Source organism: Saccostrea cucullata, unplaced genomic scaffold, assembly GCF_032062105.1.
Source record: "Saccostrea cucullata isolate Sc308-1 unplaced genomic scaffold, CSIRO_AGI_Scuc_v1 ctg2423, whole genome shotgun sequence".
Lineage (NCBI taxonomy): Eukaryota > Metazoa > Mollusca > Bivalvia > Ostreida > Ostreidae > Saccostrea > Saccostrea cuccullata.
The window spans coordinates 55852-68227 of record NW_026936112.1 but is presented as its reverse complement, the minus strand read 5'-3'; the positions used below and the strand labels follow the sequence as shown (position 1 = coordinate 68227).

The 12376-nt window shown below is 31.5% G+C and overlaps 1 long non-coding RNA gene across 1 annotated transcript; it reads left to right on the top strand.

The window, feature by feature from the left end:
* Positions 1 to 147: 147 nt before the first annotated feature.
* On the top strand, positions 148 to 4166 carry LOC134244765 (uncharacterized). Its single transcript, XR_009987287.1, has 3 exons — positions 148 to 336; positions 3061 to 3168; positions 4103 to 4166. It is a non-coding gene; the product is annotated as an uncharacterized LOC134244765 (long non-coding RNA).
* The last annotated feature ends 8210 nt before the right edge of the window (positions 4167 to 12376 follow it).

The window sequence follows — 12376 nt, the reverse complement described above, 5'->3', positions numbered from 1 at the left end:
TTGAAACCAAAAACAATATATAGTATAAAGTCAATACCATTTAAATCATTTATTATTTACCCCACTACGTTACAAATGTTTTTCTTCTTTAAGACTTTATTAACATATTGTTGAATATAAACTCTGTTTTTATCTAGTTTACAACACAGTACCGATTCCCTGTCAATGAGGTGGATTCCTGTCCCACAACTAATGTCACATGGTATGAAGCTGGTTCAAGATTAAACTGTTCTCATGACTTCTTCAACAGGCTCCAGTATCTATGTATTCCCAATCAGGAAAAGACAACTCTACTCGAATTTTGCTATGACAAGATAATGGGCCTTTACGAAAAAGGTACAATCGTATTTTAAATGCATGTAAATGCTGTTTTCGAAGTAAAATATTTTGTTTTAATAACATGCATGTACGTGATATTCCTGAATTTAACTTAGATTACAGGCTTAAAAATAGAATGATTTGTATCCCTCACCTGCTAATACATCATTAAATATACCCGACAAAGGTAATAAATTAATGCCAAATTTACATTATATAAAAAGAAAAATGTATGCTTTCAAGCAATATGAAATGATGCCGATGACTTCTGCAGATGATGGGTATCAAGATAAAAGTTAAATGAAAGTGTAAAAATAGTAGGCATCATTATTATCCTTGGCAGAGACAAACCAATTAGTTATTATTCCCTTTAAGATTCAACTATCAAAGTTCAAAAACAATTACAGTGTACAAGTTAATTTTTATTGTACACCGTTTTTCGGATGATAGTTCCTGTAATGAAAGAAACGTGATAAATGTACGAAAGCCCAGAAGGCTCATTCGAGATTCAAGGTTCGAAGTATGAGATTCAGAATTCGAGATTCGAAATTCGAGTTTCGCAATTCAAGATCCAAACTAACCAATCAAAAGCGGGTTCAGCTTTTGATTACTTCCCTTTGTTACGTTTTTACTATCAAGAAATCTTTGAATATATTAAAGCAAATGGATCATTTGCTAAAATGATATTGCAAGAAAAAATGATTTATGTATTAAAACGAAATAAAAATAAAATTTGGATTACATTTTGAAAAATACATATATAATCTTATTTTTCTAATTTAACAAAATAGTAAATAGTTACGTATATATGGAATATTATATGGTCTTATCGTTGACTTGCTGAAATAGTAGGTCAACTAATTTTATTTCATCAGATCATTGCTGATGGAGAATGTTGCATTTAATTACAATCAGATATGAAATATTATGAATCGTATCTACACTGCACACTAATTTAAGGGTATATATTTCATTACATTTATAAAGGGTATATTTGTGCAGTGAGACTTGACTGCTGAATCGAACTGTAGCGTTATATAAGGTTTTATAATGGTATATTTTAGTCTTTGGCCATAAAGCTATGGTCAGAGACTAAAATATAACACCATAACGGTATATAGTTTTGCATGTAATTTAGACTCATCTACTATTTGATATAAGATAAAATAAATGCTGCATTTATTTTAATTCATATCGCCAAGCTGTATTGTAGATATAATTTTTAATTAATTCAAGAAATCAAAGCCTTAGATGAAGATAAGTAATTAAATACTTAATCTTTATGTATTTCCTCTATCAGGAAAACGAACGCGATTTTTCTTTATCAATACTATGTCGTCCTTCAAGTTTCAAGCCTTTCAGTGTGTTTGGAAAAATGGGCAGGCGGGGTGATTAGGGGTTTGGTTATTGTTAACCTTTAGACACTTGCCACGTATTCATAACTTTATTTATATGTCATCAACCCCGTAAAGTAGATAATACAAAAATATATATATTCCTAATATATGTATTCTATTTAATATTTAAGAAGCCATAATATAAATTAAAGTATATCTTGCTGATCAAAAATCCAATGATTATTTAAATTTCCTTCTTATATAAATAACACTCTTTCTTGCATTGTAATTTTATTATATGACTTATTAGTTATTTATGTATTAAACGATTTCTTGATAGTAAAATCATAATAAATGGGAATAATCAAATCTTGAACCCGCTTTTGATTGGTTAATCTGGATCTTGAATCTCGAAATTCGAATTTGAATTTCGTATTTCGAACCTTGAATCTCGAATGAGCCTTTTGGGAGCGTTTGATTGGTTAATCTGGATCTTGAATCTCGAAACTTGAATTTCGAATCTCGTATATCGAATCTCGTATTTCGAACCTTGAATCTCGAATGAGCCTTCTGGGCTTTCGTATAAATGAAATAAAATATTTAGGACATTAAAGAGATAGGTAAGGTATAATGGAAAGGCAGACGCATGGAAGGACACATAAAGAAAGAAACCATGCGTAATCCAATCCCGCTCTGCCATTCAGTTCTGATGTCAATAAGTCAATGAAGTGTTAAATTCATATTAAACAAATTTATTTTATTCTTTTTCTTAGTGATGGAGGCTACTGTTATGAAACTTGCTGACGTATACTGTGAAGCAGCGCTTTTATTTGCGTTAATATTTACTCGCGATTCATCAGTTTCAAACAACCTTTGACTATTAAATTTTGGCCACCGAGGAATTATTTCATACAAATACAAAGCAAAAAAAAAAATGAATCGCGGTTTTTTTTATAATTCGCAAGTTAAGGTAGGTTGCAAAACTTGCAAACATTTCTCGAACGCCAATAAAAGTTGGATTACAGTATTTTTTATACTTATAAAAACATTTGAGAAAGATATTATTTAATTTTAGTTGTAACACGTCATTTGATTGGTTAAACGGTTTTATCCATTTTGTATAACATAACTTGCCTACGTCACAATGAGCTACGTCAAAAGCGTATTACTCCGCTTGACGTTAATTTTAAAATAACGCTCGATTTTAAACCTCTTTCCGGGGGAAATATTGTCTTATTGTCTACCTTGAAATTAAATTATAAGGAATGAAGCTTATTTCAACTTATGTTATCCGATATAACAAAACTTGGGGCAGTTTACGCTTTCTTATAAACTGCTTCATAAGTTGAAATAAGCTTCATTCCTTAAATAAAGCAAACATTCAGGGCAAATAGGAACATTTCAGGACACTGCCTACATTTATCAACATCTGGGTTTGTGGATCAAGAGGATTGTAGGATGTTTAGCAAGGGATGCCCAAGGACACCTTACTTCAGTAGCAACATTTTCCAATGTAAGAATGAAAAACATAGTGTTATATAAATTTGATACTTGCTCCATGATTAAATATTTACATTTCCTATGTCTCTGTCCGATATAAAATTACAAATTGTAAATGTACTTTATTTCCCCATCAATGTAATGGCTCGGTTCCAAAAACCACGTGCTGGGAGGAACAAACAGCTAGACAGAAGCAGGGCTTGAAGCACGTGGATTGGCGGAATCAAAGCATATAAATATAAGGAATAACTGTAAGATTTTTCAATTCAATGACAATGATCAATCGATTGGCTTGCGTGATAAATCTATGCATATTTCGGCGTTTATGGAAATTAGCACGCAACCCAATCGATTGATCACATCATGAAATGGAAAAATAACACAGTTATACCTTAAATGCAACAAATGTACAGTGTATGGCCTTACGTGAGTCTTAATTGCATTTTTATACTATATATTTCATTAAAAACCAATGTTTACAAAAAAAGTTGTGAAGTCCATTTCAGCTAAATTTTCATGATTTTTTATTAAATCATATAAAAGTATTCAAATTTTCTTGTCTACAATGATAAACAAAAAGCATGATATTCAAATCATTCAAAATAAATTATAAAAGTGTCAAGACAAAAATTTCTTACCGAAAAAACTGCTATAATTTTTAATTGAAGTCTTATTTTTCTTTTATTTTGCACTTGATCCATAAATTCACTCTTATGCCTAAAGATAATTTTTTTTTTGAAATAATAAATATAAAGAGACTGCAAAGAATTCTGCATGTCTTTGTGTTTTAGTAATAAAAAACCCAGAAACAAATAAAACTGCAATCTTATTTTACAAAAATGCATTTTTTCAATGAAATATATAGTTGAAAACTAAAATTATGACGCACCTATGGCCAGGTACTGTACATATGAAAAGATCAGAATATTATATCATTATTTTTTTAGTTTCGAAATGCTTGGAAATAAACCGAGACATAGGATGCTTTTCTGCAGATCTTGATTGCCATATTAGGTATATTATTTTTATTATTATTATTATTATTATTTTGTAATTAGGAGTTGTGTTTTAAAAGTCGTTCATTGCATTCATAAAACACCTTAAAAGTTAAGATATGAACAATTTAGACTGCTCATAGGTTTTTGTGGGGACTGGTTTCCTTTTTAGCAATGATATACATTACATAATTAAGGCATTGAATACATCGGCTCATCTTTCTTTGATGGTTTACCTCTCCCGTCTTTCAATCGTTTAATTGATAATTTCAATTTATATTTCTTTCTAAAAGTTTAATGAAAATGTGCCCTGTAGTTGAAATGATAATGATCACAGAAATAAACCTGTTGGTTTCTGGTCAGGCCAGGCATGGATTTAATTGGAACATGTTTGTTTCTTTAATCATTTTTGTCCTCATATGAAGAAATCAATACAGTTACATGTGCTTGTTGGTTTAAACTGTTGTACAAGCACATATAGTAATTGTTTTCTTAGATTGTTAAAGTTCATGTTGACAAGGATCTGACGATCAAATGAGTTTAACGTTGAAATGAGGTATTTTACGTCATAGTCAATTGTTGCTTTGTGAAGACTGTGATATGAATCGCTACAAAAGTGCATTAGCTGCAGATGGTTCAATCAATATAATTTTTAGACGTTCACACAACATACATGAAACGAACAAAAGATGTATCCCACCAAAGGTATAAGCCTGCTTGGAATATGCACGGGAAATTCTACTGATACTTTGCACACCAAGATTTCTTTCTTTGTCAAGAGTTTGAGTTTCCATTTTCAACTACATTTATGTAGAAATTGTAGTCCCCTGTCCCAATCAGATTTGAACTCTAGAAATGATTTTTCTTTCACGATATTTGACGACAATGTTGAAAGGACACTCCCTGTCTCTTTAAATAAGTTTGCTAAAGTACAGAAAATGGAATACAATATTTGTTACATTTAATTCAAAATAAAATATTAGTTGGCTGTGTAAGATCTTAAATACGATTATATACTGAAAGGAAAAAGAAGCGCAGGGTAGCATAATATTCGAAGAAAAAAAACATTGACCGCATGACCGAAAATTACGAAAATTGATCTGATGAGAAATGTAGTTACTATGCACCAAAATCAGTGTTCAGAATCACTCAACCGTACAATGTACATTGTATGACGTCACGTAAGGAAAACGCTAAAGAGCCGAAAACATGTGCAATTTGATGACAACGAGTTTGTCAAGAAATCTTGTTGCATCATTTGATGCACCTGAGGGATATATATCGTTTTTCAATATTTAGAGACGATATGAATTTCTTGCAATCTTGGTTCTGTTTACAGAAGTTCCATGGGGTCTGGTTTTCGCATTGCATTATTAATGAAAAAGGCAACAACGGGTAACTAAGCAGTTTCTTGTAAATTTCCCCTCATAAAACTTTTTATCCGTTGTCAGAGAGGGTCTGAAATGGTTTTCCGCCAACTGTGACGATGACGTTAAGGCGAAACAGAGATATGTCAAGAGCGGGTTATTCGTCCTGCCATCTCTTAAATCGCCACCTTACTGCCGCAAACCCGCCTTTAATACAGTAAACTGTTATAATCATTATATTCACACTAAAAATGAAAGAAAACAATTCCGCAATTTGGTTTTTTGAGCCGGTCAACTTACTGTTGTGTTCCTCTTATTGGCGCATGCGCGCGTCGTATGACTAATTTTATGGCATGGTTACCCATATACCCAGGGTTTGAAAGATAAACACTCTGATGAATTCCATGCAAAGGAGAAATAAGGCTGTGACAGATGCGCGGGAGAGACATTGAAGATAATGAGAGTTTTAGATTTTCACTTTTGGTATTTCTTTTTCCTTTCAGTATATACATGTATTAGCCTATTGTTTGTTCATTCCTTCATTCGTATATCTGCCCGTTTGCCTTTCCTACTTACTTGTATATTTTTTATGCATTGTTAAGAGAATTTGTACAACTTTGAAAAATATACAAGAATATTCTTGATTGACATTTAATTTATCATATTTCATTACACATATTATACCTATTTTGAAAAAAAAAAATTAAGTCTTATGTATGAGACAAATACAATAGTTTCGGCTTATTTTTTTCAGGGTCAATTACGGGCTACCAAACAATTGTAATGTCATGTCTGGAAACTGCAATTACACAATCCCTGTGCCGAAACCCCATTCAGTGGATACCAGGAGGATTAATGAGGATACTTTAGAATTAATCGTTTACCCTAGTGTTATCATCTTTACTATTAGTATAGCTTTATGCTGTATAAAATGGCATAAAACATCATTGATCCGTACGTGAAAAAAAAACCAATATAATTCTTGAAAAAGGTTTTAACAAGATTATACATTATACATATAATTATATATTTGAATTGTTTTTTTTTTCAAACAGAAATACAAAAAAGGTCGTTTGAAAATATTATATACATGTAACTAGATATTTACATTTCATATGTATTTTACTTAATATAAAGATTTTTTTTTTGAAAATTTATTGCATTCAAAACATCATAACACGGACACGGGATCAACATGTTAAAAATGATGTCTTAATTTGACGTCACAAACTTGTATGCTGTGGAAGTGCAACTTCATTACTCTCACTTTTAACATACGCTGTTGCATTGGCTCTTCCATTCATTAGAACTTACCAGAGCTATAATACAGGAACTTTGAAATATAATTCACGTTTCCAATAAAAAGCAATACGAGTTAAAAATGTAAATATAAGCACCGTATCATTATTTTTTATACATAGATAAAGTCTCAAAACTGCAACAGTGGGTGCAAAAAATTTCATAGCGAGCGATCTTCAATTTATTTGCACACATCATTGCAGTTTTAAGACTATATCTCAAAAAATAATACTTCATTGCTTAAATGTAAGTCTTAGCTTTTCTGTATAAAGCATAAATTTCTTGAAATGAATCGTTTTTAAGCAATATTCAGTATCTGAGACATAAATGAAGAATTTTCATTCGTAAACTTTTTCATATTAATATGAGGGCTGTTCAATAAATAATGTCCTGAACTGTATGACATACAACACAGATATCATACATGTATGACATTAAACTTGATTTTCTCTCATTATTGAATCTTTACTGAATTTATAACAGTTAATGTGATTACTTTTCATCACATAGTTTCATCGTGAGAAGCTGGGAAACAAGGGATATTCGAGACATTGCATTATAAATGAATGGTAAAGAATCAGCAAACTAGAGTGAAAATAAAAGCTACATTAAAGCTGCTGTAAAACTTGTTTAAATTCCAAAGAAATATTCAATGAAATATGTGATATTTACAGCAATCGATCCCTGTTTTACAGACAAATGAGCAGGTGGATTTCAATGATAAAAAAAATATATAATGGGCATCAAAAATGGGTACACTGTACCCTCCTTTCCAACAAAAATTATAACAACTTATGTACTGTTTGCCAAATTTCAACAAATGATATTTGATGATGTAAGATTGACTTTAAGACACATAGCTAATTTAATAGACATCATATCGGGAGTAATTTACTTTGTTTTTAAGATACGTTTAACATTAAAAAAGCTTGGTACTTAAAGGTCACCCTATTTTTTGAAAAATCAGTAAAAACGACAGCGTGTACGAAAGACTTAATAATTATTTTAAAGTATCAGTAATTGTAGTTTTTCACGTTTGTTTTATATTCAAACAGATATTGGAACTTGAATCTATTGTTTAAAACCATCATAACAAAATTTACCATAAGATGTACTTAATAAAAACGGCGAAGGTCTGACAAGAGCAAAGGTATGCAAGAGCACAAAGACAGATTTATATGCAATTTTCTTAAATATAAGTGGTATTGTTGTTCAAATTCGTATTCATGGAGATAGTTTGATATCTAAAGGAGTCTAGAAAGCAATTTTTTTGCCAAAAAATTGAAAGGTTTATTAAGGACAGGACCCAGAATCAGGAATCCACTACATTGAATTTCTTCACGACACCTTCCAAACCCGCATGCCCTGAAGAGTAAAGGGGTTTTCGGGATAAACAGAAAGTTAATGTGTTTCATATTTACAATATTTGCCAGATCTTTGACCTTTTGACTTGTTTCTATTTCCAAACTAGAAAAACACCTTTCAGAAGGAAGAAAACAAGTCAAGGAAATCACTAGATCTGCCATTTTCCAGTATACTAAAGGTCATACCAAAAATGAGTTCTAAAAACAATCAGAAATTGGATAAAAAATGTTACAGACATGATTTTGAATTAAAAGAGATTAATAAGTAAAATCATGAAGACTAAATCATTGAAGAGCGTCGTTTGCTTCTTCCTGAGCACCAAGAACATTATTTATTGAACAGCCCTCGTAAGTGTTTTGTGGGTGCTGATATCTCTAGAACATGTTTATGCATGATGGTTTTCAATGAAATTACAACATTACCCTTTAAAAATTTAGACGTGAAACAGAATGGGAACACTCTTCAATTATTTCCATACTCGACTAGATGCAGAGGGAGGGTTAATTGGACAAAGGACGGCGGCATTATCAACATAAACAAAGATAAATTCACAGTTGACCCTAACCGCCTATATATTCACAACCTGACCGATGAGGACTCCGGGAAGTACGAAGCGACTGCATCGTGTAGAAAGAGATGCGATACACGTATTGGTATGTCATATATTCAAACATGTACATGGGGTGATCAAAAAGTAAAAAAATAAATAAATAAAGTTAGGTTTCAGTGTTTATTATTCTTTTTAAAAGTAACCCTCTCATATTTTAATGCATAATTGTCAATGATCAGCACATGCACAAAGCATGTGATCCAGGCGGTCACCTGACATGCTCTGTAGCAAGCTTTTTATGGACGCTAAAATATTTTCCTAGCCTTATATTTCTTATCATGCAATTTTGGTCAATTTGGTCAATTTGTCAGAAATGACAAAGGCTCGAAAAAGGATTGTTGGATAAGGATACCCTTTCCAAGAAAGAACATAGGGACAATCACAACCCTAAATCTTTTTCTCAGGAACGCCGTTTATCCAATTTTGATATAGTTATGGAGATATTCTTCTTCATTTCATTTAAAAAATTAAAGGTTTGAATTAAACGATTTTTCAGAGATTTAATAACAATTGATATTTCTATTGTTAAGATATTAAACGAATTTTCTATCTGTTCCGTCGCAATCTTTCATAACAATTTGCCTAACAAAGATCGACACGTTACTTCACTAACTTGCTATCGCTGGGCTACAAAACAAATGTCATCTTTTTTTACCATCTCTCTCCCACCACGTCAACAACCAATCCAATTTATGATTAAACGTCTTGACACTATATTGTCTTCATAAACCTTTTACAAATTATTAAATGAGATACTTCACATCATGGCACCTGATCCCACCTCTGATGTTTGTTCTGCTTCCATTTTGTATTTTTTTATGGACTTTTGATCTTGAGTACTGTTCGTTATTTTCCATATGTTTCATTCTGAACATTCTGAATTTTTATTTCCTAAACAAGAATGAATCTAATTCAATCTGATTCAGGCATAAAGAAAAAAAATATCCAGAAAAATTCAACCCGTTGAGGGTTTAAATGGGTATATATAATCACAGCAATTGCGGCGGAGTGTGGGATCACGATGTTTATCTGCATAGCACGAGAGAAATGGATTAAATTTGTCATCAATATTTTGTTTGTTTTTTTTTAATTGGAAAAATATTTTTTTTTACACTTCAGATATTCACACTGCATATCTTTACGGAATCGAGACTGCATTTACAGAGGAAATCAACTTTGATTACACTGACCAACATTTTACAGCATTAGGAAAATCCAGCTATTTCAAAGTCATAATATTGAAAACAACGACAATATCAAAATCAAGCAAAAGTAAGGTGAAGCAGTTGTATTTGAAGAAATTAAAAATCCATTTTGTTTGATAATTTCAATGATAATCTTATTAAATAAATTAAATAATATATTCCCAATGTCCCCTTTTTTTCTTTTTTTTAAAAAGATCGATTCTAAATTTTCCAATAATTGTTCTGATTAATATATAATCCGTCTTCTTCATTTTGATTTTACCAGCATAGTTTTGAAATGCATTTTCTGGGGGCCGTACGGCGCATTTTACAATATATATTTCAATAAAATAAGTGTCGATTGTCTTCAACATAATTAATGATTCTGAAATACGATTACAATATAATCATGCATTCGAATTCCGAAAAAAAAATCAGAAAGGAAAATTCAATGCAAAACGAGATGATTTAGTGGACAGATTTTCAGAGTACGTTTTCAGGCAGACAAAAAACCGCAATCTGCTTTAAAAGACAGTCTGCAGTCATTTACTAGATCATGACCTTAATGACGAGCAAATCACTGACTCTTATATGAACTCACTTATCCACACTTAAATACATACATTTTTATCAAGAAAGTAATCTGTAAATATTATACAATAGTTTCGGCGATAGGAAGCGACGACGAAGAACCTAGCTACATGTGTATAGCCATTACAATACACTTTCAGTTGTCATCATATCACATGTATTCGCCCGTTTTAATTCATTGTTTTTATCATAATATTAATTTATCCAAGCATTATATAATAGATGGTAGTCTTGAAATACAGTGTTGACCGGTTATAAAACATCTCCGAAATCTTAAAAGCATTAAGCGAGTTCATTAAAACCAAGTTTATTTGTCTACAGGAATTGCACGCTAGAATTGTTTTAGCAAATATTCCTGGATATAAATGTATTCTATGCCTAATAAGGATTTCGATCGATTTTGAACAAGAGCTTGGTTCACTTTATGCATAAATGGTCGGTTAGATGTACAATGTACATGTACCAATTAATTGATAAACACTTGATGATTCATTGGAAGCATAAAAATAAAATAGAGACTTAGTGCTTTTATTTCCTAATAAAATTCCTCTCCTAAAAGTCCAGGCCTTGGAGAACTGGCATTACGAAATTGCAATGTCCTTGGATTTTAAGATAAATAGGTATATATGAGTACTTTCAAAGAAGAAAAATAATATGAGCGCACTCTCTGATCTAAAAAATAAAACATGTCCTATAATCCCCAGAAACAGGTCTATCATTTACTACTTGCATTTTTTAGATCATAGGTTGCGCTCTATATTGAATACCGTAAAATAGCTTTACAAATTGGGCGTTTTTGTAGACTTTTCAGAATTTTAGAAAATTCACGCATTTCGTGACGTCAAAATGCATTGAATAGCCTTTTTGATTAATACGCAACCACCAAGGATCTAACTGATTTGAAAACTAAGCACTTTCAGTTTTTCAGAAATTCACAGGGCCAAAAAAGGAAAAATTAAAATTGTTCTTTAAACTCAATTTAAAATGTACAACTAGATAGCAATTACAGTGAAATGATCCAGATTCACACGACTGATAACATGTAAGATTCCACACCTTAAGTTTACAATTTTGAAGGTTTATCTTCACTTGATGTTTTTTTTTATTAGATAAGACATCACGTAAATGATTCATTTTTTCATAATTCATAGACTCTACGCATATATTCACCAAACGTCCTTTTTTAACTCAAATTACTCTGTTTCAAAATACCTTGTCCATACGCTTCCACGTAAAATTCAATGAGCAATTTACTACAATAATGTCAAAGAACGAAGGCGCTTTTGATTGGCTTCGGCAGGAATCTGGGCGTAATTGACAAGTGAAAAAATTATTGACATGTCACATGAAATTTTAACATCTTTTTTATTTATCGGGTTCCTGTGGAACAGGAAATGAAAATATTTTCCCGAAATTGAGCTTTGATTTACTAAAAAATAACTCGAAAATTGGCCAGATCAGACATTTGGTACAAACGTACATTTTTAAACACGTTTTTCTAAACTTTTTCTATCTCTGGGTCTTCTCTCCATGATTTTGAAACGTTATTTGTGTGTATTTTATTTCAAAGAAACGAATACACTTTTTTTAAAAATGGAGAGAAGACCCAGAGACCACGAAAAACGAACTTTCCCCCCAAAATTCCAAATGCGTGAACGTGGTGCTTCTTTGTCTTTTTAAAATCAATTGTTTATATGAAGCGGTGATAGCTCAGTAAGTTGGGCTACCTGTTCAGTGCACTGCTAATGGAAATTTTTGGCTCGAGCCTGGCACGGGGCGTTAATCTTTTTTCTTGCAAACGACCATTTAT